This window comes from Mus pahari, chromosome 20 (assembly GCF_900095145.1).
Source record: "Mus pahari chromosome 20, PAHARI_EIJ_v1.1, whole genome shotgun sequence".
NCBI lineage: Eukaryota > Metazoa > Chordata > Mammalia > Rodentia > Muridae > Mus > Mus pahari.
In genome coordinates this window covers 48,386,483-48,412,378 of record NC_034609.1, presented here as the reverse complement: position 1 = coordinate 48,412,378, position 25,896 = coordinate 48,386,483, and positions in this window count along the sequence as shown.

Below are 25,896 nucleotides of genomic sequence, written 5' to 3'. Positions count from 1 at the left end.
ATAACAAGCTTGGCTTCCTACAAGACCACGATGGCCCAGGGCTTCGGCAGCCAGTGAGGGGTGGGAAAGGGCTCAGCATTCCTCCGGCAGTGACGGAGTCAGAACCAGGCCGACAACACAGGGTAGGTCTGCAGGGCCGGAGGGGGTCTTATGAGACCAATCTGGGCCAAACCTCATTGACACTGGCTCCGAGTCCACCATCTTGGCAGGGAAGTTTGTCTGGGTCCCCAAGGACTGTGCTATTTGGAATGTTTACTCTGTGCCTCTCCCTGACGAACCATCCCCCGAGGAGTCGGCCACATGTGTTATAAGGGAGGCATCGAAAGGTCCATACAGAGCACACTCCAGAGCGCACTCGGACGCAGCACCATATTGCAAGGCTGGGGATGAAAACGGCTTTGGCTCTGAGGGTGTACATGAGATTGGAACTCTTGCGGAGGATTCCCCGGCCTTGTAACTTCCGTCTCATCGTTTCTTTCAGTTACAGAGATGGGTCAGAGCCCTTGCTGGCTGAAGGATCTCTTAATCTCTTAATCCCCATCACTCAATGTAGACCTGTACTCTGGTTGGGTGCTGTAATCCTGCCCTTGTGACCAGCCTGCTCCTGATGGTGAAGCTCAGCCTCCCGCCACACTGTCAGGGGCCCATCTCATGGGTATCATCTACCCTGGTTCTGTGAGAACATTTCTCCCTTCACTGTGTCTCACAGACAAACAACTTGGGACTTTTATTTATTTATTTATTTATTTATTTATTTATTTATTTATTTATTTATTTATTTATTGAGACAGGGTTTCTCTGTGTAGCCCTGGCTGTCTGGAACTCACTCTGTAGGCCAGGCTGGCCTCAAACTCGGAAATCCGCCTGCCTCTGCCTCCCAAGTGCTGGGATTAAAGGCATGCGCCACCACACCGGGCAACTTGAGACTTCTTATCGATACCTTGACCATGTTTCTAGCATACTCCTTTTTTGGGTCTATATGTCCTTTATTGTAGAACAGTGTCCTTGAAACCAAACAGCAGCTATCTCCCTTGGATCAACTGGGCCTGCTTGCAGACCTCAGTCTTGATCAGACCTGTGGCTGTTGACATTTCCTTATTGGGCCGGGTGGGGAGGGGAGACCACTGGACCCTTACTCAAGTCTCTGCCTGCCCCTCCCAGGCATCTATACTCAGTTCTGCATCAATTGCACATGGTTTCAGGGGCTTGGAGATGGGCCAGTGTGTCTAGGCTGAGGAAGCTTGACCTATGCAGCTATGAGGATCCATGGTGGGTGATGATGGCTCCCAGTAGCTGCTTTGGGTTGACCCAAGTTTCTGCCAGCAAACCCTCACCCACATAAGGATAACAAACTTGTTGGTCCCAGGGAAATGCTTGATGGAATCCTACTTCAGTTTGTCACTGATGCCTTAGAAGAAAGGGGTAGATGTTGTTTGTCTCTCCCTGAAGTGCTTCCAGAGCCCCAGGCCTTGCGGACAATACCCCCTTGGGCATTCTAATCACTTTGAGGCTTTTGATCGCCGTTTCTACCACCTGCACGGGCAATGCCAGCATCCTCTGGTAGTGTGAACCACTGTGTTGTCTGTAGTTCCAGGAGCCACCTGCATCACATGTTGGGATTATCCCAGGGTTCTGAGGTGGGGTGTTAGCTCCTGCTCGCAACGTGATCAACTTTCTCTAATCCATCACAAAATCCACTGCACCCTGAGCTGCATCCTCCCTCCTGCTGCCCTTGAGCATGTCCTGGAGTATTTTGGAGTCTGGAGTTTTCCTTTTCCACAGGAGCTGTTTGCCCTGGTGGACTGTACTGTGACTAGCTGTTGACCTGGCCAAAAGAGAAGGTGGCTAAGGCCTCCAGAGGGGCATTTGTTCCCCACAGGACAGAATCCTTTGTCCCAGCTTCCGATGGGTGGTAACTTCTGGGAGTCCCATGGCTCAGAGGAAACTTTCTAGTCTGTTAATCATGATGTCCCCGTCTCCTGTCTCAGGATCTAGGCTTTCCCCAAAATGTCCTGGCCTTGGTGTGGTGGCCCACCCATTCTTAGAGAGCTATAACTTCTCTAGAATGTTCTTGTGATTGCAATCTGGGCCTGTTCCTCAGCTTCCTGCATCCCTTTCCTGCCAGAATCGCAGCTTCTTGCCATATCACTGACGCCAGGCCTCTCTTCTCAGCGCTCCACTGACTCGGCACTGGGGGCTTTTGTCATTTCCCCAAATCTTTACCCCTAACAGCAGCCACCCAACACACCGTCCCTCTCTGTCTACCTGTACTTTTCAGTGACCCAAAACATGAACTATTGTGGTTCTTTCTGTTGGTGTGTTCTGCAGCTAACCTCTGCACGGAGTTCTAACAGCCTCCACGCTATGGTGGGCCAGGGGATTAGCAGTGCTGTATGTGTCAACTCCAATGAGGTCCTCACTCCTGTCGGGCCAGAGGGTGACCCAGTTCCATGAGAATCTGAACAAATTTGAGGTCAAGTTGTTCTGGGGAGCAGACCTGAGCCAGAGACCATAAAGCACAAAGGATGTAGGAAGGGACTCATAAGGCCCCCATTTGTAAGGGAAAAGAAGGAATCAGAATATGATCTATTGAAAGACAGGTTCAGGCATTCCCTCCCCGCTCTGTGTGTGTGTGTGTGTGTGTGTGTGTGAGAGAGAGAGAGAGAGAGAGAGAGAGAGAGAGAGAGAGAGAGAGAGAATGTAGGGTGTCTTCCTCAATCTTTCTCCATTATAGTTTTGGAGACAGGATCCCTCACTGACCCCAGAAGTCACTGGTTCAACTAGGCTGGCTGGCCTGGAGCTCTGGGAAGCTTCCTATCTTCCCCTCCCAGCATTCGGTGTGTGCCCACTACACACCTAACTTCTTCTTACAGAGTTCTGGGGAATCAGCTCCTCCGTCCTCACGGTCCTGCGGAAGGCACTTTGCTGACAGAGCGCCAGCTTCACAGCCAAGAGGCTCCAGCATTTTGAAACACAAAAGTTGGCTTTATCAAGTGCTGTGGGACTTCTGAAGCTGGGCCAGCCTGCCAGGGACGCCCTTCACGGAGTCTGTGGGCAGAACTTTATATCCACGTGTGAGTAGTTATTGACTGAAGACTGCTTTGAAAAAGGCACCTGACCCGCTTTTTAAAGGGTTACTGGTGGGCCCGCCATTTCTTACAAAAGCTTTGATGATTCTATTTTTAGACACATTCTTCTCCTTGAATAGACTGCGAGCTATTTGAGGGCCAAATATGTCACTTATTCATTTTGTAATTGCCCAAAGTTAATACACTACCTGAGGATGACCTCGGTGAACAGAGAGGATGAAGGGAGGGGAGCCAACTTGTCTGAACACACAGCTGCCTGGTTCAACTTGGGCTCCCTGGGAAGAGATGCTATGTGGAAACTTCCAGAGGGAAGTTTGCTGTGTCAGTGTGGACGGGCAGAGGGGAGAGCGGCAGGGAGACACATTCACAGAAGAAGCCTCAGTCCATCCGTGGGGAGCCGATGACATCCAGAGTGATCTTGATTTTTGGCTAAGGGACAAGTTCGCCACCTTCCTTGTTAAGGTAGTGCTGGCTGCACCCTGGTTTTGGGAGAAGACAACTTGAGGTAGAGGAATCAGGCTGTCGAGCAATCAGGCTCAGCAAGCAAGTGGTGTCCCAGGCATCGAGACAGCATGCAGCACACTGCCCAGGGCTAGCAGAGTTTGGAGCTTGGTGCCAAATCTGTTTGAGATCCCTTCCAGGGGACATGGCAAGAGGCAAAAAGTGTGGGTCAGCTGTTTTCCCTTGGACTTTGTGTCTTCTTCCTGCAAGCTGTATGGCTTAGCTCAGGGTTACTTCTGTTGAGAGAATGGCTCCCTGGGGGAATGGAAACACATCTACCCCTTCTGATAAAATCTCTAAGAGCAAAGCAGGGGTCTACCAAATCTCACCCGGGGAAGCTGATGAGTTTGCTAGGCTTGCTTACAGAGGGTGGGTGAGGAGTTACCAGCCAGAACATGGGTGAATACCAAAGCAGCAGTGTGTGGAGCCGGAAAGCCCCTCACCTGGGAAAGCCAGTCCATAGCAAGAATGAGGCTGAGATGTGTCCAAACCCCCAAAACCTTGTCCTGAGATCGGCAGGAGTAAGACTGCTTCCTCTTTGCTCTGGACTTGCATGTCCCAGCACACGTAAGCCTTATGACCTCCACCTCCACCTCCACCATCCTTGAGGTGATCATGTAGCCTGGTGGCCAAATTACAGTTTAAACGTCTTCTCTGCCTATAAGGACATATTCTGTCTGCACCTGGAATTCCTCTTCGTGCAAATGAAGCATTCCCAGCCAGCGGTGTACACTCACCCCAACCCACTCCCCAAGGTGTGTATAGCCCTTGTTCACCCTCAATAAAGAGCCATTTCACTGAAAACCATCTCTAGAGAAGGCTTTTTCTGCCACACTCATGCAGACTAAAATCCTGTCTAACCCACCCACCCTACTAAGCTTCATTCTTTCCAGTCCACCCAGGTGTGCAATGGTGCCTGGATATCCCCAGGGGAAGAGCAGACCCGGGCCAGCAGCAATGTAAAAATCTCTGTCCAGCCTGGATGATGAATTCCCCATTACGATAGGAATGGGGTCTTCTTCCTCTGGCCTTCCCTAGCCTATGAACTCTAGCCTTTCCCTGAGCCCCTAAGCTGTGTGTAATTAGGACAGAATTACATACAGATGTATGGGGAGCATGGCTAGAAACCTCTGAGGAGGCTCAGTGACCCTCCTTACTCTTCCATGAGGGACCTCATCAACAGTCCGTAGGAGCTATAGTAGTGATTCTCAGCAAATGGCGTTTGTCGTTGAGTGGTCCTTTCACGGGGGTCGCATATCAGGTATTCTACGTAGCAGATAGTTACACTATGATCCCCAACAATAGCAAAATTACAGTTATGAAGGAACAACAAAAATAATTTTATGGCTGAGGGGTCACCACAACATGAGGAACTGTATTAAAGGGTCACAGCCTTAGGAAGGCTGAGAACCGGCACCTTCCTGTGACTGACTCTCTCAAGCAGGCAAAGATCTGCTAAAGATGGTGGCTGTCTTGGTGGGATTACCACATCCTGTGAAAGCTTTCCAGACTTGCTTCTTCATCCACGAAGAGGAGTGTTTCTGCTCAAACACCGGACAAGCTATGGTGCGCTGAGTTAGCACGGAAATGGGATCCAGGTGAACGGCCCCCCTGCCCTGGGGATTGCCTGGTAGGTCAGCCACAAAATGTGACTTTTCAATCTGCCCAAGGGCCTCCAGGTTTCTGTTGGAGATGTGCAAAATGTCCAGGTATCTCTCCAGAGCACTGAGAAACTGATGACTGTGTTCTGAATTCACTGGACCCTGCTAAGGATATCTATTGTTCCAGTTCTGACAGTAGTCAATAAGAAATCATCACGGAAGACCAAGATTCACCCTGGTATCAGCTCACACTCAGCGACATACTAGGAACGAAAAGCTGTGCCCATGGGCTTCGAGAGAACACTCTCTGACTCTCTCTCTCTCTCTCTCTCTCTCTCTCTCTCTCTCTCTCTCTCTCTCTCTTTCTCTCTCTCTCTCTCTGCTGTGTAATTGCCCATTCATGTATGTACGTAGTTCAGAGATTGGCTTCATATGTCTTCCTTTACTTTCTACCTCATTTACTGAGACAGGCTCTCCCACGGATCAGGAAGGAGTTCACTGAATTTGCTATGCTGGCTTGGCAGTGAAGACTGGGGATACACTTGTCTCTGCTTCTCCATTGCTGAGATTATACATATGCCACCATGCCCAGCATTTTTATAGAGGTGTTGGAGACCCAAACCTAGGCTCTCCTGCATGCTTGAACAGCAGGCACCTTTCCGCTGATCTATACCCCTACTCTCTTCAGGGGCTTTTCACCACACCTTTATAGTTACGGCACACGATTCTCCTGTGTCCTAAAAGAGAGTGCCCAGACACTCAACATGGACTCGGGGAGATCTCAGCACCAACACGACAAAGTGACAAGTGGCTTTGAAGACTATCAGAGGCATTCTCTTAAATTAAAATCACCTGTGTTTCTTGACAAGTCCCAGGCAGGGCTTTGACACATCCTGGAAGGAGGTGAACAACTGTCATTTCTGAGCCTCTAATGATGCCCAAACTTTGCTTGAAAGCCCCTGTAAGGAGCTGGATAAACAGCTCCTTCAAACAGACAGATTCCCCCAGGGAAGTGACAAGATACTGAAGATAGTCAAGTCCATCAGACCATTCTCTGGAAGCTCACTGACTCAATTACAGCCTCGCTGGGAGCCTCTTGATGACAGCCCTGAGGAGGCTAAGACTCACGTCTCTCCCGAAGGAATGCTGAACTGTGATGAAAGCTAATTTACCACCTTTCCCCACTGCCGGATTACAGGTGTATTCTGTACAGTGATACATCTGTTCTGTGCACCGCTGGGTTCTGTGTGTGCTGGATAAGCACACCACCAACTTAGCTACACTTCTGCCTGTTGTGTATGATGTCATGGGATTCGCCATGCCTGCGAACTCATACTACCTCAATTCTAGTTCTTTTTGTATCTACAAAATGTCTCCTGTCAGGTTTGAGGATGGACATTACCCCCATTAGATTTTTCTAACCAATACATGTTAAGATAGTTTATAATGGAGTTAATCCCTGAGATAGTTTTCAATGTCAACTTTCCACCCAACCTACGTACCTGAGAAGAAAGGCCTTATGGGGGGGGGGGGTGCGGAGATATAGGCTGACCCATAGGCATGCCTGTTGGGGATTGCCTTGATTGTTAACTCAGGTGGGAAAGACACACCCTAAAGTTGGGTTACATCATGTGATCTGCTGGGCCCTGAACTGTGTAAGAGTGAGAAAGCCAACTGAGTGGAAGCAGCCAAGAAGCCAGCATCAAGGGGACATCCGTCTTTCTCTGCTGTGGATGCAATGGGACTGGTTGTTTAAAGGTTCTGCCTTGACTCCATCTCTCACTGCCAGACCTCCACCCTCCCCCAATCATGGACTGTAACTGGGAACTGTCAGCCAAATAAGCCCTCTCTTTCCTGTGTTGCTTTGGTCAGGGTGTTTAAATACAGAAACAGAAGGAAGCAAGAACAACCCCTTCCAGTGTCTTTCTGGAAATTGATAACATTTAACCATTTTAAGGTCCACAGCATCAGTCAGTATCCATGGCCCTAGGCCAAGTCCTGTCTGCCACTCATCCCTGAAGGCCCATGAACCATTTTTAAGGGGTCAAAGAAAAAAAAAATCAGGGAAGAACAATAGTTCACAGTGCTTGGAAATTCTATGGAATTCAGCTTTTATGTTCTCCAAATAGTCTTTTTGGCTTATGGCCATGCTGTGTGTCCCCAGATTTCTGGGGAATACAGTTTTTCCTATGGAGTGGGTGGATCTGTCAGTGGAATAGGCCTCAGAATGCAGAAAACCCGATGTATTTACTGTCTGACTCTTTACCCAGTGTTTCCAGTCCTGGCATGAAACCTTTCCTATTGTTGCTGACTGTATTCAGACCTTGCTTTTGCAGGTCCCAGCCCACCCTACTACAAGAGCCCTGCCATTATGCCTGCCCTGTAGGAAAAACACAATGCTCTTAGTACAGTCTGGATCTAGTTTGGTTTTATAGATAAATAGCACTTTGTTAATAGCATTTGACCACCCCATTTATTTTATAATGAGAACTATTGAATTCCCTTGAAAAGTAGGTTCTCACCATCTAATTTCTTTTGAGGGGACAATTAGGCCCATGTACAATGGGCTGCTGAAAGTCAGATTGTGACTATGATCAGCAAGGAAAGGTTTTCCTTCTAAATGTTAAAACAGTCTCCTCTAATTAGTGAATTATTATAGAAGACCAAACAAAGAATAACACTGCTGGTCTTGGCTTAAATGTAGGCCATTGTTACATTCAACAAACCACAAAGAGTTGCAAATACTGGTCTGAGTAGTTACGAACTTACCACCTCCACTCAGGAAGGATACAAAATTTGAAAGGGTAACAATTGTATCGAGCATTTTTCTCCATTTTAATTCTGTCTGAGAGGGAGAGAATGTGGGAAAGGAAGTTCAGGCCACAACCAGAGCAATAGAAAAGGACAGAGGCCTTTTGTCTGTTTCAACTCTACTCAAACTCAGAAACAGTGCCAGAACCTCCTCTGGGGCCTTAGAGACTGCAATCCGGGGGACCCTGATTCAATTGCTCCAGATGAGCAAATAAACTCCAAATACAGCAGAAAGGGTGTGTGGGTGCTTGCACAGTCTCGAAGCACCAAGGCACCAAGAGCTCTGAAATGCCTTTAGAGGGATTGTTAGTTGGGGTCAAGAAACATCAGGTGCTGTGTGGCCGCCCTTATAGTAAAAGTATCCTTAGGATAAGTCTGATAAAAAAGGTGTCTGGACACTTGTTGCTAGCTGGTGGTTTACAGGTGTTGGTGGGTGTGGGGGGCAACGATGGCAGTGCAGTTGCCAGGTGGCAACTTGAGGCCTGAGTCCCTTTCCCCCAAAGGACTCCAGACTCCACAGTAAGAAGGCTCCTTTAGTGAGCCCTCCACAATTAGTACCTTTTTCTTTTCACTTTTTAATGTTTTGATAGATATATAATCTTGCTGAAGTATAGTCAACTAATATGTTTCTAGTTAAGTAATTTTGTTATTGTGAGACAGGTCTCATGCAGCCCAGACTGGCTCAGATTCCTGCTTCTGCCTCTTTAGTACTTCAATCGATATTTTAATTAAAGGTTTTATTTGGGAGCTAATGGAATGATGTAATGGGTAAAGACTCTCAGCACCAAGCTCCGATGACAGGAGTTCCATCCCCAAGACCAACATGGTAGAAGGAGAGAATCAACTCCTGAAAGTTGTCCCCTGCCTTCCATACCTACCCCAGGGATGGCTTACACCATCAACAGACTGCGGATGTAGAGGGGTGGTGGGAGGAGGGTAGTGGGAGGAGGGGATGGAAGAAGGGAAGGTGGGAGAAGGGAAGATGGGAGGAGAGAAGTGGGAGAGAGTTTATTCTTTATTTTTAAGGCACCAAACTGATCCTAAAGGCAGTGGCCACATAGTCTGGGTCTGGGAAGCACCTCTTAGGAGATTCCACATCCGTAGATCCATTGCTCCACGATAAAGAGGAAATTGGGTATGAATCTAGAGACACGCACCCGCATGCAGTATGCGGACGACAAAGGAAAGTGAAAATTCTCCATCATGTGGAAAACTCTAGACCTCGGGCTCTGGTTCACTTTTGTCACTGAGAGCTGGAAAATTCCAGTCATGCCAACAAGGTGCCCACGGCTTTTTCTTATCAGCTTCTCAGCATGGTGCTTAAGGGATGGAATTCCATTAGTTTCCAGTTTGCTTCTCAAACCTCTGCATGAACCACGGTCCCCACAGGGTCTCTTTCCATCACTTATCCAGTCTCTCCCCAACCTGCTTAATCGCTGCCCCTGGCAAGGTGCTGCTACCTGCTGCCGTGTTCTACACACTTTGTAAAATCCAAGTTGAACTGATGGCTATATTATCACTTCTACTTTTGTACTGACTAGAAAAATTGATCGCAAGCAGAGAAGATCCTATATATCTGGCCAAAAACATTAGCTTTGCTACTGAAGACCAGCCCCCCCTCCCAAAATGTTAAGCCTAAGGGTGGCATTCTGGGGGTCAAATGTGAGCCTTTTGCTTTGTGAATGATCTTAACTCAGACTAAGGCTTTACTGACCCAGTCAGGATCTAGAACTTGGTTTGGGAAGGGTGCGGAATGTTGGCTCCTGGCAAATAGCTTATGTGGGTTTATCAGCCTGGAATTATAGGTTCTTTTTAAAATTTCATCTTTCAAATTATATGTCTCTTTGTGGGTATGTGCACATGAGTACAGGTGCCTGAGGAGGCTAGAGGCTAGACATAGAAACCCCTGTAGCTGGAGTTCCAGGTAGTTGTGAGCCAGTCAAGGTTGTAGGAACAAAACTCGGGTCCTCTGGAAGAGCAGCAAATACTGAGCATTTTCCCCAGCCCAGTCGCATCCCCAATGGGGTTTCATAACACAACCGTGCCCTACCATCACTTGGTAGTCCCTTAAGATATCCCATTGTTCAGCTGGAAGGTTGCAGAGTTAATGTTCTCCCCACTGGCCATACCGATCATGCCTGTGCATACCAAGGAATGTTCAGCCTCAGCTGAGAATCACAGAGATTATGGAGCACAACCCTGAGGAGCACGGGGCTCAGATCACGAGTGGCATACTAATCCAGGTGCTGCCTCCCTCCCTGAATCTGATGGTTAACTTAGTAGGACCTCAAGTAGTACTTTTGTTATAGTTTGGGTGAAATGTCTCCCATGTGCTTATGTGTTTGAACACATGATTTCCAGCTGTCGATACTGCTTATGTGTTTAATGTGTGATTTCCAGTTACCATTTGGGGATGCTGAGAAACCTCTAATGTGCAAATTGTGGCTAATGGTGTGTCCCTGGGGAAACTGAGATGAAGTGTGCTAATCAATGCATGTATGTGTAAGAATGTTCTAGATGTCCCAAGCTCCAACCTTGTGTGTGACACACAGAAGGACTTAAATGGTGGGAGGTGTTAGCATTCTGTCTAAAGTCCACCCCACAGTTACTGGCAACAGCCAGGTAGGCCTGACCCACTATAAAAGGGGCTGCTTGCCCCATCCTCTCATTCTTGTTCTCTCTTGCCTCTTTTGTTCTCTTGATCTCTTGTTTCTCTCTTGCCCTCTTGGGCTCTTCCCTTCCCCCTCCCTTACCCATTCCCTTCCCCTTCTTTCTACATGTTCATGGCTGGCCTCTATTTCTCTCTCTCTCTCTCTCTCTCTCTCTCTCTCTCTCTCTCTCTCTCTCTCTGCCTTTCCTTGCCTCTGCTACCCTCTTAACTCCCCTCCCCATGCCCTGAATAAACCCTGTTCTATACTATACCATCCTGTGGCTGGTCCCTCAGGGGGAAGGGATGCCTCAGCATGGGCCTGCTGAGACATCCCTTCCCCCATACCTCATCATGAGCATATCCCCTTATCTCTCTTTATCTTTTTATAAATGCATCAGGAGTACTGCTCAAAGAGATCACCAGGTCCTGGAATCTCACAGCACCCATAGAATGCACAGGTTCGCTCAGCCTTCCATCTCTGTCTGGGATCACGTAGCCTAAGAAATACTCTTACTCATGAAAGTCACAATGCTTTTAGTGGCAGATATCAAGATGATTCACAGAACCCAGAAGCAGATTAGACCACAAGCCAGAGACTGGCCATTCAGGAACAGGGGAGCTGGTTAAAAATCCAGATCTATTTAACCCTCCATGGTATCTCTGCCCATATTCTGTACCCACCTCTCTCTGCCACCCATCTTGTCTCTCTGTGTGCTCAGATCCAACATAGGTAATAAATCCACCCAGGTTTGAAGACCCTGGGGGAGCCATACAATTCGTTGGTCCTAATGTCAGACTACAAGAAAGATGTCAAGGAAACTGGGGACTTAGGAGTCTAGGTGTCTTTGACCACTGTCTTTCTGGCTGGAGCTGCACAGGACACACTGAGAAGTGCTTTGGAAGGGTCTGGAGCAAAGGGGTCAGCATCAGAGGGATATCTGCAGAGAAGATAGGTGGTGCCTCGGGGATGTTTCCATAGGGCTATGACTTTGCATGGAGTCTGCACACTCATCCAATCTGTGGCTGTCTCCTATATGGTGGACAGTCTGCCACACCCATGGATGTACCTTTCTTCATAGAATTGACACCAGCTCCTGTCTCCTGCCTGTCACTTGCCTCCCTCCCTATAAGATTATGCTGTGAACCCAATATCTTCAACAGCCCCTGAAAATATCCGTAGGATTAAAGTCTATCACTCTGCTTTTGGCTGAGAAACCACTGAATTTTTTCCTGAAGTAACCCAGAACATGAAGTAACAAAGAATGCTTATGGTTCACAGAGTGACCATCCCAGGCCAGAGCTTGGCACGTAAGCTACTTCACAGAATAGCCATCCCTGGCCAGAGCTTGCTTCTGCTCTCAGAATTGTTGGATTGGCTTCATGGCTCATGTCCACAATGACTAGAGTCCATGGGCATCCAGCCTGAGCCGGATGAGTCAGGAATGAATGGAGGTCTCCTTCCAGTTCCCCCTAGAACCTGTCACTGCAATGTGGCCTGTGTGCCACCTCCTTGGCCATTCAATATTTTATGAATGATACCTTCCAAGATTTGCTGGCATACTCTATGACCGCCCACCTCCCTTACATCCTGATGTACTCTCAGGGACAGGCACCGCACACTGAGCCAGTCCAGATGGCCCTGGTTCCTCTACCAGCTCCCTACCTTGCCAAGCTAGACAAACACAGCCTTTTGACCGCACAGAAGTCGACGGCTCTGCGTTTTATCTCCCTGTGAACACATACGTAGTCCCACCTGGTCATTGTCAACCTCCGCTGTTGGCATGCCAGCTGAAGTCCTGGCACCCCTCACCTTCGCAGGGCTTTCCAGCCATGTGGAAGGACCCCTCCCCTTCAGTCCTAACTAGACAGTTCATAGAAAAGCATGCCTTCTAGTGGTCAGCGGAATCACTCCAGGTATCCGAAACCACAGAGCCCTAGAACCTGACAGCACCCGGTGAGGACACAGGTGGGACAGAAGAAAGGCAAGGGTCTTTCTCTAGTGCCAAGGCCTCCTGAGAGTAGTGCTGTACTCCCAGAAGGGCCTCTGAAACATGACATCTAGATACAGCTTTCCAAAGAGCTACAGTGTATCCTAAAAGGGGGGGGGTGCTCACTTGTCCCTACCACCAGGTGCATAGAGTGCACCCCAGGAATCCTGCCTTCACCTCCCCACCACTGAGGTTATAATGGCACCACCACACATAGACCTGTTTTACTTGGATTCTGGAGACTGAACTCAAGTCCTTGTGTTTACCGACTGAGCCATTTCCCCAGCCACAGAATCCAAGACGCTTGCTCTCTACAGGCATAAAGTGAGCTGAGATGGCTTGCGTGGTGCTGATGCCGGGTATAAGGTCACAGTAGTACACGTCAGAGCTACAACATCGGTTGGCTCTTTCCTTGATAGACAGGGCACACAGTTCAAGGTGCCTAGGAACTAGTGGTGGGGTGCAGGGGTCTGGAGTCAGGTAGTCTGCTGTGGAGCTGTAGCGATTGCTCCCTCTGGTCCTGGGTCCTAGGGAAAGGTACCCAGATCAGTAGATGCCATTTCCTCCAGCCCAGTGTGACACTGACTGAAGCCCTCACCTGCCAATAAGGCTGCTGAGAGAACAAAACAAGGAGGGTGTGCAGTGCCCAGCACAGCAGCCTTTCACAAATGCCAGCTGTCCTGGCATCACTGTATGGGATCAATGCCTTGCCAAGGGCAAAACTGAAGACCCCACATTGCTTTTGAGCTCAGGGAGTCTTCAACATGGCCATTCGTCACCCATCTGTTTCCCCTTCCCCCTCTCTTTAGAGTTTGTTCTGCAAGGGGGAATCTGGAAGAGTACCTGTGTCTCTTGTGTATCCTCTGGCTAATTTGGCTCACAAATTCAAAGGGAAGACACACTTTGCCTTAACTCTGCCAAGCCCTTTGCCTATGCCCTGTCCACAGCTCCAGGAGGTCTCCCTCCCCAACCAGCCTTTTTGGAGTAAATACCAAGCACTTTCTAAGGGAGCTACTCTGAAGCTAGCAAAGGAAGAAATCAAGGCCTATGTGGAAGACCAGCACCGGACTAACCCAGTTAGAAGCTCTACAATCTTGCTAACTAGAGAAGACAGATCTTGGAAAGTCCTGCTGTGTAGCTGCTGCTCCCAAATCAAGAAGAGAGACTAGTTCAGAAGACTCGGAAGCCAGAGAAATTTACAAAGTTTCCAAGAAAGTTGCAAGATACACAAAGCCCTTCCCCTGTGCTACAAAAGCAGCCAATGGTTGCTTAGGGAAAGGGAGACCCTAGAGCAGCTGACAGCTAGTTAGGGAGCTCAATGGAGCTTGTATACATTGTAACCATTCTGGGGTGGGCTTTTCAGAGATGCACCTGCGTCTGAGTCACTGGTGTTCCTGTAATCCTTTAGCCATACTGGCGTAAGTAAACAATAAACTATTGCTTCGCAAAGCTAGACAAGGATGAAAAGGCTTCCTCTGACTGTTGTCGGTAGCCCATCAGGGGGTGAATAGATGCTTTTTATTTTTTATTTTTTTATTTTTTTTCCACCTCTCCCCAGGAAGAGTCACACAATAGATCTGGGGAATGATCTGTGTGGATTTCCTGGTAAGGAAGATGCAGGCTAAAGCCTGGCGGCAGAGAAAAGAACAATGAACTGAACAGAGACACATGGTACTTGTCAAGATAAAGCTGGTGAGATGGGTGAGAAGAATGAAGGAGTCTTTACCCGTGCACCAGAGGAGAGAGATAGGGGACGGGAAGGCAGGACCACTAATCAGTCTGGACAGGAAATTAATGATAGGCTTGAAATGGCTGAGATACCAGACTCATTCTTCAAGCCCTGGGTTTCTGTCGTTAGGCTCAAAGAAGGCTAGGGAAGGAGTTGTGGAAATCTCTGAGAAGTGACCAGTCATGTGGCTGCTCCTCCTCAAGCTGCCTTTCTTGTTGCAACCTTGTTTTGTCTGGGACTGGGGAGACCTGGACAACCTGCTCTGGACATCACTGGTGGTTCTGAGATGTCTGAAAAGGGAGAACATCCTGAAGCCATCTGAGCCTGTCCTGCCCCTTAGCCCAGTTCTTTATTTTCCCAACTAACCTCTTCTTGAGGCCTTTGGCTGCACGTCATCATTATAAGCAAATGCAGAGACCTTCTCAGTCTTAAGAATGTGGAAAACCGATGTTTTTTACTTTGGGTTGGTTGTATCTGCCCTCTAGGAATCTGGTTTGGGATTATCCTAACATATAGTTAAGATGTTGAATTTACAGAATTCACTGTGTGTAGCAATCATGAAGTCAGAGAACTTTCCTTTGGTTTCTATTTGGGTTTAACACTAATGTCTTGTACTGTGTTTTGAATGTGTTCACGTATTTTTGAACACTTGGTCTCCAGTTGGTGGTGCTGTTCTGGGGAGAGGGCCTACCAAGAGGAAATGGGGGTGGGGGTGGGGGTGGTGGCAGGTATCTTAGTTAGGGTTTCTTCTCCTCCACAAAACATCACGACCAAGAAGCAAGTTGGGGAGGAAAGGGTTTATTCAGCTTACATTTCCACATTGCTGCGCATCAGCAAAGGAAGTCAGGACTGGAACTCAAGCGGGTCAGGAAGCAGAAATTGATGTGGAGGCCATGGAGGGATGTTACTTACTGGCTTAGTTCCCCTGGGTTGCTCAGCTTGCTTTCTTATAGAACCCAGGACCACCAGCCCAGGGTGGTACCACACACAATATGCCGGCACCCCCCCCCCACCCCCGATCAATACCTTACAGCTGGATCTCATGAAGGCATTTCCTCAAGGGAAGCTCCTTTCTCTGTGATAACTTCAGCTTGTGTCAAGTTGACACACAAAACTAGCCAGTAGAACACATGTACCCCTTTGTCTCTGTCTTTCTCTGTCTTTCTCTCTTTCTCTCGGTGTCTCCCTCTATCTCTCCTCCTCCTTTTCCTCTTCCTCCTCATCCTCCTCCTCCCTCCTCCCTCCTTTCCCTCTCTCCTGTAAGTTGCCTAGACTAGTCTGGAGCCACGAACCTGTGCTCATCAGCCGTCTGTGTCCTGGGACTGCAGGCATGGTTCATCTTGCCTGCTGCTTTAAAACCATTATTTTCCCACAAAGTGAAATCCTTGTCTCCCATATTGTCTCTTTAGCTACTGGGAGAAGGCTCGGTGATGGTTAGTCTTCATTGTCATTTTGACTGGATTTAGAATCACCTAGGAGATGTGCCACTTGGGGTGCCTTTGAGGGTGTTTCCTGGGAGAACTGACTGGGTAAGAGAAGACTCATCCTGAACACAGGCGGCACCACCCCATGGCCTAGAGTCCTGGACCCAATGGTGAGGAGAAAGCCAGCCAGGCACTAGCACCCACCCTTCCCCTGCTTCCCCCCTGCAGATACACTGTGACAGCTACCTCCCCTCTGCAGATACACTGTGACAGCTACCTCAGACTCCTGTACCCCACCTGCCCTGCCTTAATGGCACCATATAACCAGTGGTCCAAATAAACTGGACCTTCCTCAAGCTGCGCTTGCTCGCTGCAGATTTTCACAGCTGTGAAGCCTTCTTGCTTTCTTAAAAAAAAAAAAAAATCTTTCTGCATCTGCTCACCACAGTGACTATGTCAGCTTTTAACTTCTCCTAAGACCCAGCAAGGGTATACAACTAGGAAGATGCTATGTAGCAAAGAAGCTCAAAACAACGCCCAAGTGAGAGATGCAACTGCATTCCTTGCAAAGAGAGACATCACCCCATAGGAGTTGGCACACGACATCAGCTTGCTCTGCAGCAGGGTCAGTACCTACTTGAGACAATGGTCATAAGGGATCCGCTGACCCTCTCAAGCCGACGCTGCGACTCAGCCTGGCATTTCATAAGCCTCAGAGCAGGAGGGGAAACTATTCCACTGATTCACCAAGGGCTTCTAATACAGTGTTCCAGGTAAGAGGATAGAAATACAGTCAGATTTTTGTTCAGTGATTGTTGAGTTGATAAATGTATTTGTATGATGGAGTTAAAATATTAATGATATTCAAAATAGGTGGCCTGTTGTGAATATATAAATAATCTCATTTCTATTTTATAGGCACTGAATTTTTGTTCTTTTTCCTCAAAACTCAATCTCTCTCTCTCCATGTGTGAATCCTTCACGGACAAGAAATCAAACTGTCTTAAATCACCGAGGATGGAGCCATATCTGCCAATCTGCTAGCAAGCATTAGCTCTGAGGGGTTTTAAGAAGTAGAACTTCAAAATCAATGTCTTTGTAAGGGGAAAATATGGGTCAGTGGGTCAGGGGCTGGGTGGCAGCTGGAAGGAAACAGAGGGACCTGGGTTAGGGTGGGTCAGGGTTAGGGTTAAGATTAATTAGGGTTGTAGCTGGGTCATTAGTGAACACTGCTGTCACGGCAAACATTTGATGAAGGCATGCTTTCTTCACTGGGAGTGAAGTGGTGCTAGGACATCAAGTGAACTCTGAGGAACTTCAGCAAAGAGAGAGGCACTGTTAGCAGCTGGCTAGATTGTTACAAAGATGATAGGAGGAGAGAGCAAAAGACCTCAGAGGTAGGCTGTGGAAAGCTACACACAAAGCCCAACACTGAGGCAGTGTGTAAACAAGCAAAGCTGCTTAGTGTCTGCAGAGACCCACACGGCTCCTCTCTCTCTCCTTTTTACCTTCCTGCCACAGTTAATATTCAATCGCAAAAACGCTGCTGCCTTGTCCACATGGTGTTCAAACAACGATAGCATTTGGCCCTTCCAGCAAAGTTAACAGTGCTATGCGTAGACACACTGCCAATCGAAGGGTTTATTCCGCTTCTGGAGTCTATTTCTTGAAACCCAGCCACAGTATTTGCATAATGTATACTTTGCAAATAGCTTATGAATATTTATTTTATTTGTTTTTTGTTTTTTTTAAAAAAAAAGGAGAAGAAGAAAGTTAGGGACTCCAAACACTGCACAATAAGCCAAAACAATGGCTGCTTAGCCTCCCTAGTGGTCGATCCAGTCACCAAGTCTTCAGACTGGCATCTAAGCAGCAAGACACTGAGAGTGGCTTGGTGGTCCTCCCTGCTAGGAAAGGCCTTCGGTGAGGCTGCTCACATGGGGCTGACTGGAGGCAGTCAGTGAGAAACAGCCGCCTAACAAGAACTTCAGAGCAGGGGCCTTTGGCTTGTGGAGAAAGATGTGACACCTTTGTCCCCAAATCTGAGTAGACAACAAAGTCCAGGCAACACAGAGTTCCAACCATGTCTTCCCTAAGGCACTGATCGCTAAGGGCTTTGATGACTCTGGAGGGACTGCCCTTTCTAGGTTAGCCAATTTCTGCAGGGGCCACCCCTTCTGGGTTAGCCAGTTCCTGAAGGAATTTTTAATTTTAATTAAATTCTTTCCTGTTAACTAAACATTTCTTTAGACATTAACCAGTCTTACATATCCTGTCACAGCAATAGGAACTGGGCTAAGGGACACGGCTAACCCAGGAATCTCTCCCACTATAGTTCCCGCCTGCCAGTCTGGAAGTTGCTATGAAGGGAAGCTTTATCATATTGTACTGAGCCTGGTCCATAGTGCAGACTTCACGGGTGGTGGTACCCAGATGACACTGGGTACCAAAGTTCCCAATCCTGAGGAACCGCAGAGAGCTCTGCAAGAAACAGATTCATGACACCCAGGACTCCAAGACATCAACAACTGGGAAGTGTTACATGACTGGTATGAACATGAGATGTCTCCCCAGAGGCTCTTCTACGTAAGTGTGGTCCCCAGCTGGTGAGTCCAATCACTGATAATGGGATTGGCTTGTGAGGCTCTGACCTAATCAATGGACTCCTTCCCCATGGAGCAATCATTTGAAGGCACTATTGGAAGTGAGACCAGCACTAGTTAGAGGTGCTAGGTCACCGAGTGTAAGACCTTAGGGGCTAGGCTGTCTCAGGCCCCTGCACCATGCAGGGATAGGCTAAATGCAGGAACACAGCCTCCAAGATGGACAGCTGGAATTTGAAGCCTTCTGTTACATACCAGCCATGTGACTTTGAGCAAGGTGTTCTGTCACTCTGTGCCTCTGATCCCTTCCCATGAAACAGGCACTTCTTAAGGTGGGTGGAAGGTAATGCATGCACCTTAAGTACTTGAGTTTGAGTTAGTATTAGTATTCAAATGTAGAGCTTTTGGAGCAGAGTCAGGCTGTAGGTGCGGTGAGTAATTTCACTCTTAGTGTTTTCTAGAAGTAAGGTGCTGATCATCGGTTTATTTACTTACTCGACAAGCGTGGTGGGAGCTCTGACCATCTGCCGGGCGTGCTGCTCCACACTTAGCGAACCAGCAGAACAGCGGTATGAATAAGGGTTTGTAAACAAGAATTTCCACACCATATTGTTTGCAACAAGATAAACTTAGGAACAACCCGGATGTCTCCAAGTAAGAGACTAGTTCAATAAATTATGCCACGACTGTCAAGGGGGAGGCAAAATGCTGACTCGCAGGGGCAGAGACAGAAAAACCTTCTTTCTCCATGCACCAAAACATGAAAAGATATTTATAAAGCTGTCACTCGCCTCAGGGCCTCTGCATCTTCTGGTCTTTCTGCCTGAAGAACTTGACATGGCAACTGCTCAGTAAATGCTTGCTGAGTGAATGAGCTAACTGGGGGGGGGGGGGGGGGGAGTGTCAATCGTAAAACAATAGGAACTATGCTTTTACTTTCCAGATACATAAATAGTAGATATAGTTGAAAATAATTCCAAATATTACAATGGTTGTGATTGCTTAACCCGGTTTTAGATGGTGTTGGCCTTATTCTTTTTGCTCACCTACATTCCCTAGCTTTGATCTAACAACCAACTTTATTTTTTTCTTAAAAGAGCAATTTACTTTTAAATGAATCTTCTATGCATAAAAGATCAAATGCAGTTTACCCCCTACAGAAAAATAATAATCCAGTTGTGTGTGGGGAGGGGCGGGAGAGGCTGTGTGTGGGGAGGGGTGGAAGCATTTGCCATCCAAACCTGGAGACCCAAGTTCAGTCCCTTGTAAACAGGACAGATGCTGGAGTGTGCGTCTGTAACCCAGCACTCCTGAGGCGAGGCAGGAGGGAGACAGAAGACAATCCAGAAACTCGTGGTGAAACTAACCTGAACAGCTCAGCAACTGGGAGAACAAGCAAAATCCTACCTCAGAACACACACACACACACACACACACACACACACTTAACAAATTAAATAATAATAGTCAAGAAGCCAGAACAACAGTGTGTGTTAATGCTTGTCGAAAAGTGTGCCAGTCACCAACCAAGGTGTATTGCTTGTGAGGTCTTATTAAGAGTTACTAGGAGACGGGCATGGTGGCACACGCCTTTAATCCCAGCACTCGGGAGGCAGAGGCAGTTGGATTTCTGAGTTCAAGGCCAGCCTGGTCTACAAAGTGAGTTCCAGGACAGCCAGGGCTACACAGAGAAACCCTGTCTCAAAAAAAAAAAAAAAAAAAAAAAAAAAAAGAGTTACTAGGACTAAAACAAGAAACCCTTCTTCTAATGATTTGATTTGGGTATATGGTTCAGTGTGACTGCATGTGTGCACGTGCGTGCGTGTGTGTGCAACATCTGTCCTTCTGTGTCTGGCTTCTATCACTTGGCATCATGACATCTTTATACTTCATCTATCTGCCAGGGCTTTTTATGGTCGAATAATATTCCACCTGTGAGGTTTCACTTACACTGTGCCGTCTGTTGGAACAGCAGGTCACTTCCGTCACGGCCCTCCTGGGAACTTCTTCTGTGAACACAGGCATACGTATTGTTCGAGTCCCTGCTTCCTGCTTTGGGGGATGGAGACCTGATGGATCCTGTGGAAATGCGGTTGTACGTTTCGAGGCACTGACATAGCTGTCCACGGTGAGCAGACCAGAGCCTTTCTGACTCAGGAGAAGCCAGCCTGGTACTGTGTGCCCTGATGTCTCTTTCCTCATATCTCACCTGTAGTACTGCACCTCTCTTTCTCTTGCACAGGGTCTCAGAGGACAAAACAGTGAACAGTTTCAGGAGCCAAAGCCCAGGCTAAGTTGCAATGCCCCTGAATAAAGTGCCAGATGCCCTTGGTACCCATGGTGTGGGGTAAAGGGGCAATCACAGCCTCTCATTCTTCTCTCCTGTACAAGGTGTCTTTGCATTCTATCTTCCAGACCATAAGTGGATCTGTTACTACAGACACGAGCAAGCCCAGGGAAGAACAGGATGTTACGCTTTGGGGTAAAGCTTAGGTAAAATGCTCTTCTGAGTGAGCACTGTGGTCTCACTTGAGAATAATGCTTCCCATCATTGACTGTGTCCATCAGGGACAGCGGGGTAAGAACACAGGCACAGCTCCCAGCATCTCATCCCCTGCCTTCAGGGGCAAGTGTGTCTTTCCTTTTTGTAGGGGTTAGATTCTGTGGTAGCTGAGCAGATACTGTGGCAAAGGCTTCACAGAAGATGCTGTCAAAACAGAAATCAAACCACAATGGAGCTAGGGGCCTCAGCCTTGTGGACTAGGCTTTCTTTTGTCATCCACGTCCCTTTTTCTTTCTTTGCCAAGACCTAAATGCATCCTTCTCTCAGGGATGAAGTCATTCATGGCCATTGCAGAAGCTGAAGAATTGGTGGGTTGTTGGGGGAGTGCGTATGGGTCAGGGGATTCCCCACAGTTCACCCTGGAGGGTCCCAGATCTGTTTATAAGTTTTTCGTAGATGATAAGTTATTCTCCAGATGATGTCTGGAGTGTACAGCTACCAGGTCCAGGGTGACGTAAACAGCCTGCCTAATCCATGACCAGGTTCACACCAGCAAAGAAACAAAGTTGCAGGAGCCGTGGCTCTGCAGAGGTCTGGGCATGGTTCGAATTCACACCTGCGATCAGTCCCGTACCTGCTTCCCCCCTCCTCCACCACATAATGTCCACTCCAGGAGGGGACCATGTAGTCACCGCAGTGCAGGGGCAGCACATGCTCTGCACAGCTGCACTCATGCATACCTGCTTCTCATCATTGCCCCCACTGGTGTGAACGCCAAGGCCCCCATGAGTGAGCTTGGCAGAATCAGCAAGGCAGCTTTACTTTGCAGGTGTCCCTACCCCTGCCTCTCCTATCTGATTGGTCCATAGTTTCTTTAGTGGAAACCCTGGTTCATTCATAGTCAAAAACCAGATACCTGACAAATGGCAATTGGGAGGGAAAACAAGAAAGATTCTTATCATCTTAGATCCAATGTTCAATGTCTTTTAAGGTGGGCTGGCAGTAGACATTCCATACAGTGGTGCATAGGGGCTTAAATCTGAGTCCTGGCAAGTCCCCCTTTTATTTTATTACGTTACATGGAGCAGAGCTCCATGGCCCCTTTGTTAGCCAGTGTGAAGGCTCCTGACTGCGAATGTCTCTGCCCTCTTATTAAACTCCACCACAGGATTCACAATATCAGGGTTCTACCACTCCCGGGGTCGCAGGTGGTCTTGCTCCAGGCAACCAGGAAGCTGGGGAGCCAGGCTATGCTTGGCAATCTCATTTCAGTTGCTCCTTCCTGAACTCAACAAGGCGAACAGGAACATCACCGCTATTTATGTTTTATAAATGCTAATGCCACAGTATGTTGCCTGAGATGTAAAACAAATGCGTTTGCCAGTGATAACACATTCATTTAATTTAGATGCTAAATACACAATGAATAATGCCATCAACTAGGCAGGATGGAGAAATGAGCCCATAATTCCTCACACTGTTGGAGAGGGGGGAGTCGGAGGGAAGAATTAAGGTTTCTTGCAGGATTAGCATGCTTGAGCGAAGCCGAAAGCCACCATGGTTTCCTCTGAGGGACCTCATTTGTTCCTATTAAAAGTGAACAACTCCATTCAAGACCCCTGGGTCCGTTCTGAAAGCTCTGCTCTGTCTCCTGTTTTAGTATATGGGTGATATCCTTACGCTTTCATGTGAATTCCTAGATGCTTTGGACTACAGGAAGCTGTCAGTGGTCACCTGTCCAGCAGCTGTTGGCGATGAGGAAGCAGAAGGAACAGTAGCATCCTAGTTGGAACATCACGACCAAGACCAACTTGTAGAGGAAACTTTATTTGGTTTACACTTTCAGGTTATAACCCAGCATCTGCGGGAAGTCAGGGCAGGAACTGGCTTGCTCACTATGCTTACACAAAGCTTCCGGGACCACTTACCCAGGAGTGGCACCGCCCACAGTGGGCGCGGCCTTCCTACATCAGTTAGCAATCAAGAAAATGCCCCACAGTCTTGACCATAGGCATTCACCAAAATGAGACTCCCTCCGGTAGCCATGGGGTGTGTCAAGTTGACAGTGGAGAGGCATAGTAGCAATAGCACACATTTTAGAAAAATTAAGTCTAGAAAATAGAGTAACTCTATCAGTGTATCTATCATAAAAGATCAAGGTAATTGTCACAGAAGATGTCTTAGTCACTTTACCGGTAGTTCTGACCAAGTCACAAAGGGCAGAAAGCCTTATTTTGGTTCCCAGGTCCAGGGAGATATAGTTCATTATGGCTGTCAGTCATAATGGCAGGAGTGGAGGAGGCCAGTCACATTGCATCCACAGTCAGGAACAGGAAGTGGATCTGGGGTATAAAACCTGAAATCCATCCTCAGTGACCTACTTCCTTTAGCGGGGCTCTACTTCCTGAAGGTTCCTCAGTCTCCCTGTTATGAAATATAATTCTGAGAAGGGGTATCCTAGGCGGGCCCAAGCCAAAGTGCACCCTGAGAAATTACACCATGCAACAGACCTGGTGCAAAAGAGGATTATTGGGGGTTGGTGAGATAGCTTAGTGAGTAAGACCACTGACTCTCTACCGAAGGTCCTGAGTTCAAATCCCAGCAACCACCCGTGGTGCACCTAAAGACAGCTGCAGTGTACCGAATTATAATAATAAATAAATCTTTGGGCCGGAGTTAGCGAGCGAGGGAGCAGGGACTGAGTGAGCAGAGTTGACCAGAGCAAGCAGAGGTCCTAAAAATATTCAACTCCCAACAACCACATGAAGGCTCACAACCATCTGTACAGCTACAGGGTACTCATATACATGAAATAAAATAAACAAATCTTTTTTTTTTTTTTAAAGAGGTTTATTCGGGGAAGGGAAAGGTGTGAGGTCCTGGGAAGGGGTAGAGGCAGACAAGTGGATTTGTGGACAGACAGATAGATTGGAACAGAGTCATGAGGGCAGAGAAAAGGGGGGCAGAGAGGGGAGAGAGGGGGCACATGCTGAGAACCAGAGAGGGGACACCAAGAATGGAAGAGAGAGAACTGGGGTTGTGGATGGTCCTTTTATCTACTGCACATATCTGAACCAGGTGATGACATCATCAATTGCCAGGTTCCTGGGGGCAGGTCAGCAGAGTCCCCTGTGTGCTAACAGTGCCATCTGCTGGGAGCCAAGAATTCAAAAACAGGAGCCTGTGGGGGACATTTCACATTTGAACTACAGAGGATTTTAATCAGCCTTCATCTGAAAGGATGTCTCTATGTGGAAGCACACACACTCCGCTCTGCCTTGCTTCTTCCCCCAGACAACCAGACCATACGATTCCCAATTTGGCAACATTTCTGGGACTCCCACAGAAGGAAGGAGTAAGCCTGAGGCTGGAGGTGGAAGAAAAGTATTCCTCTTCAAAAGCAACGAAAAGTGGCTCCTACAGAAGCGCTTTCTGGGTCCCTGACACCACTTACCACACAGATTGTTTCACATGGTGCATCAGGGCAGCTAAAAAGGTTGCTCCAGGCTTTGGGAAGTTTGACTCCGTGGATTCTGGGTGTCCCAGGTGGCCTTCTGGTAGCCCTAAGGACCCCAAGGATCTGTTTACTTGCATGTTTGTACCTGTTTCCAAAAACATGAGTTATCTCTGTTAGAAGGTGACTCAGACTCTGAGGCCAAGTTCTGAGGGGTCACCCCAACATAACTCTGGGGATCACCCCAACATACAACTCTGGAAGGTCAGTTCAATATACAACTCTGGGGTCCCCCTGAGGCATAACTCGGAGGGAATCACACCAAGACAACTTTGAGGGACTGTCCCTCCTGGCATGAATTTCTTTGTGTTCCCTGAGTGTCCATAGTTAGCAATCTGAAATCATTAGGATTTATACAATCTTCACTTTAGCAGAGCCCAGCTGCTAAATTCCTTGTGAAGTCGGGTACAGAGTAAGATCTGAGCTGACTGGATTTAAATATTTCATTATTCTCAGTGACCTTGGGCATGTCAAGGATCATAGTCAGAAGAGAGGTGGGTGATTAACCATTTGGGGAGAATTGAGGAACATGACTACGCTTGATGGCTTCTTCAGGTCCTCTTGATGTCTGTAGTAAGAGTCAGTTGAGCATTCTCTTAGCCCGGATCTACCCAAAAAGCCCAGTGAGGTACTGTGGGTTCCAGGTGGCCTGTCCTAACAGAGGCAGGCTATGTTAAACACAGCCCCTCATGAAGATGTAGACCTTCAGGCTACAAAGGAGATTTCCCTGACTGTCAGCTCACCAAGTGTAAGCTGAATAAATCCTTTCCTCCCCAACTGCTTCTTGGTCATGATGTTTGTGCAGGAATAGAAACCCGGCTAAGACAAATTGGTACCAGCATAGTGGGGTATTCCTGTGACAACCTGACCATGTGTTGGGGAGGACTGTGAAGGACTTTGGAACTTTGGGCCAGAAGATCCATTCAGTTTTAAGAGCTCTGTGGGATGTTGTGCAGGAGCTTGGAAGATAATGTTGAGAACCATGTAGAAGATGGAGGCCTGGCTTTTGAAATTTCAAAGGGAAAATTAAAGACTCTTTCCTGGGCCATTGTTATTTTGATTTTGAAGATTCTGTAGTTCTGATTAGCTGGGGCTGAAGAATCAGCTGTGATTAACAAGATACCAGAACCACTAAAGTGAAACCTTTGCATTACTGGGACTATTGATGCTGGTTAGCTGGAGCTAAGAAATTAGCGGTGATTAAGAAGAGACCAGCATCACTGAGGTGACGTCTTCTGGGAAGTGTTTTCTGAGGGCACAGAGGCTTTGTTTCAGAGATAACCAAGGTTTTACTTCGTGCTTCAGCAGGACTTGGTAATGTGTAAGAGTCACCTAGGTGGTACTGGTTTTGAAGGCATGAAGGGGTCATGCAGAGCAGCTGAGGCTTGGCACTGTGAGAGGCCAAGGAAGGCCATTGGTGAAGGTGCAGCCTTCACCAATCAACAGTTGCAGTTGATGGTCCAGACCTGAAGGGGTCATGCAA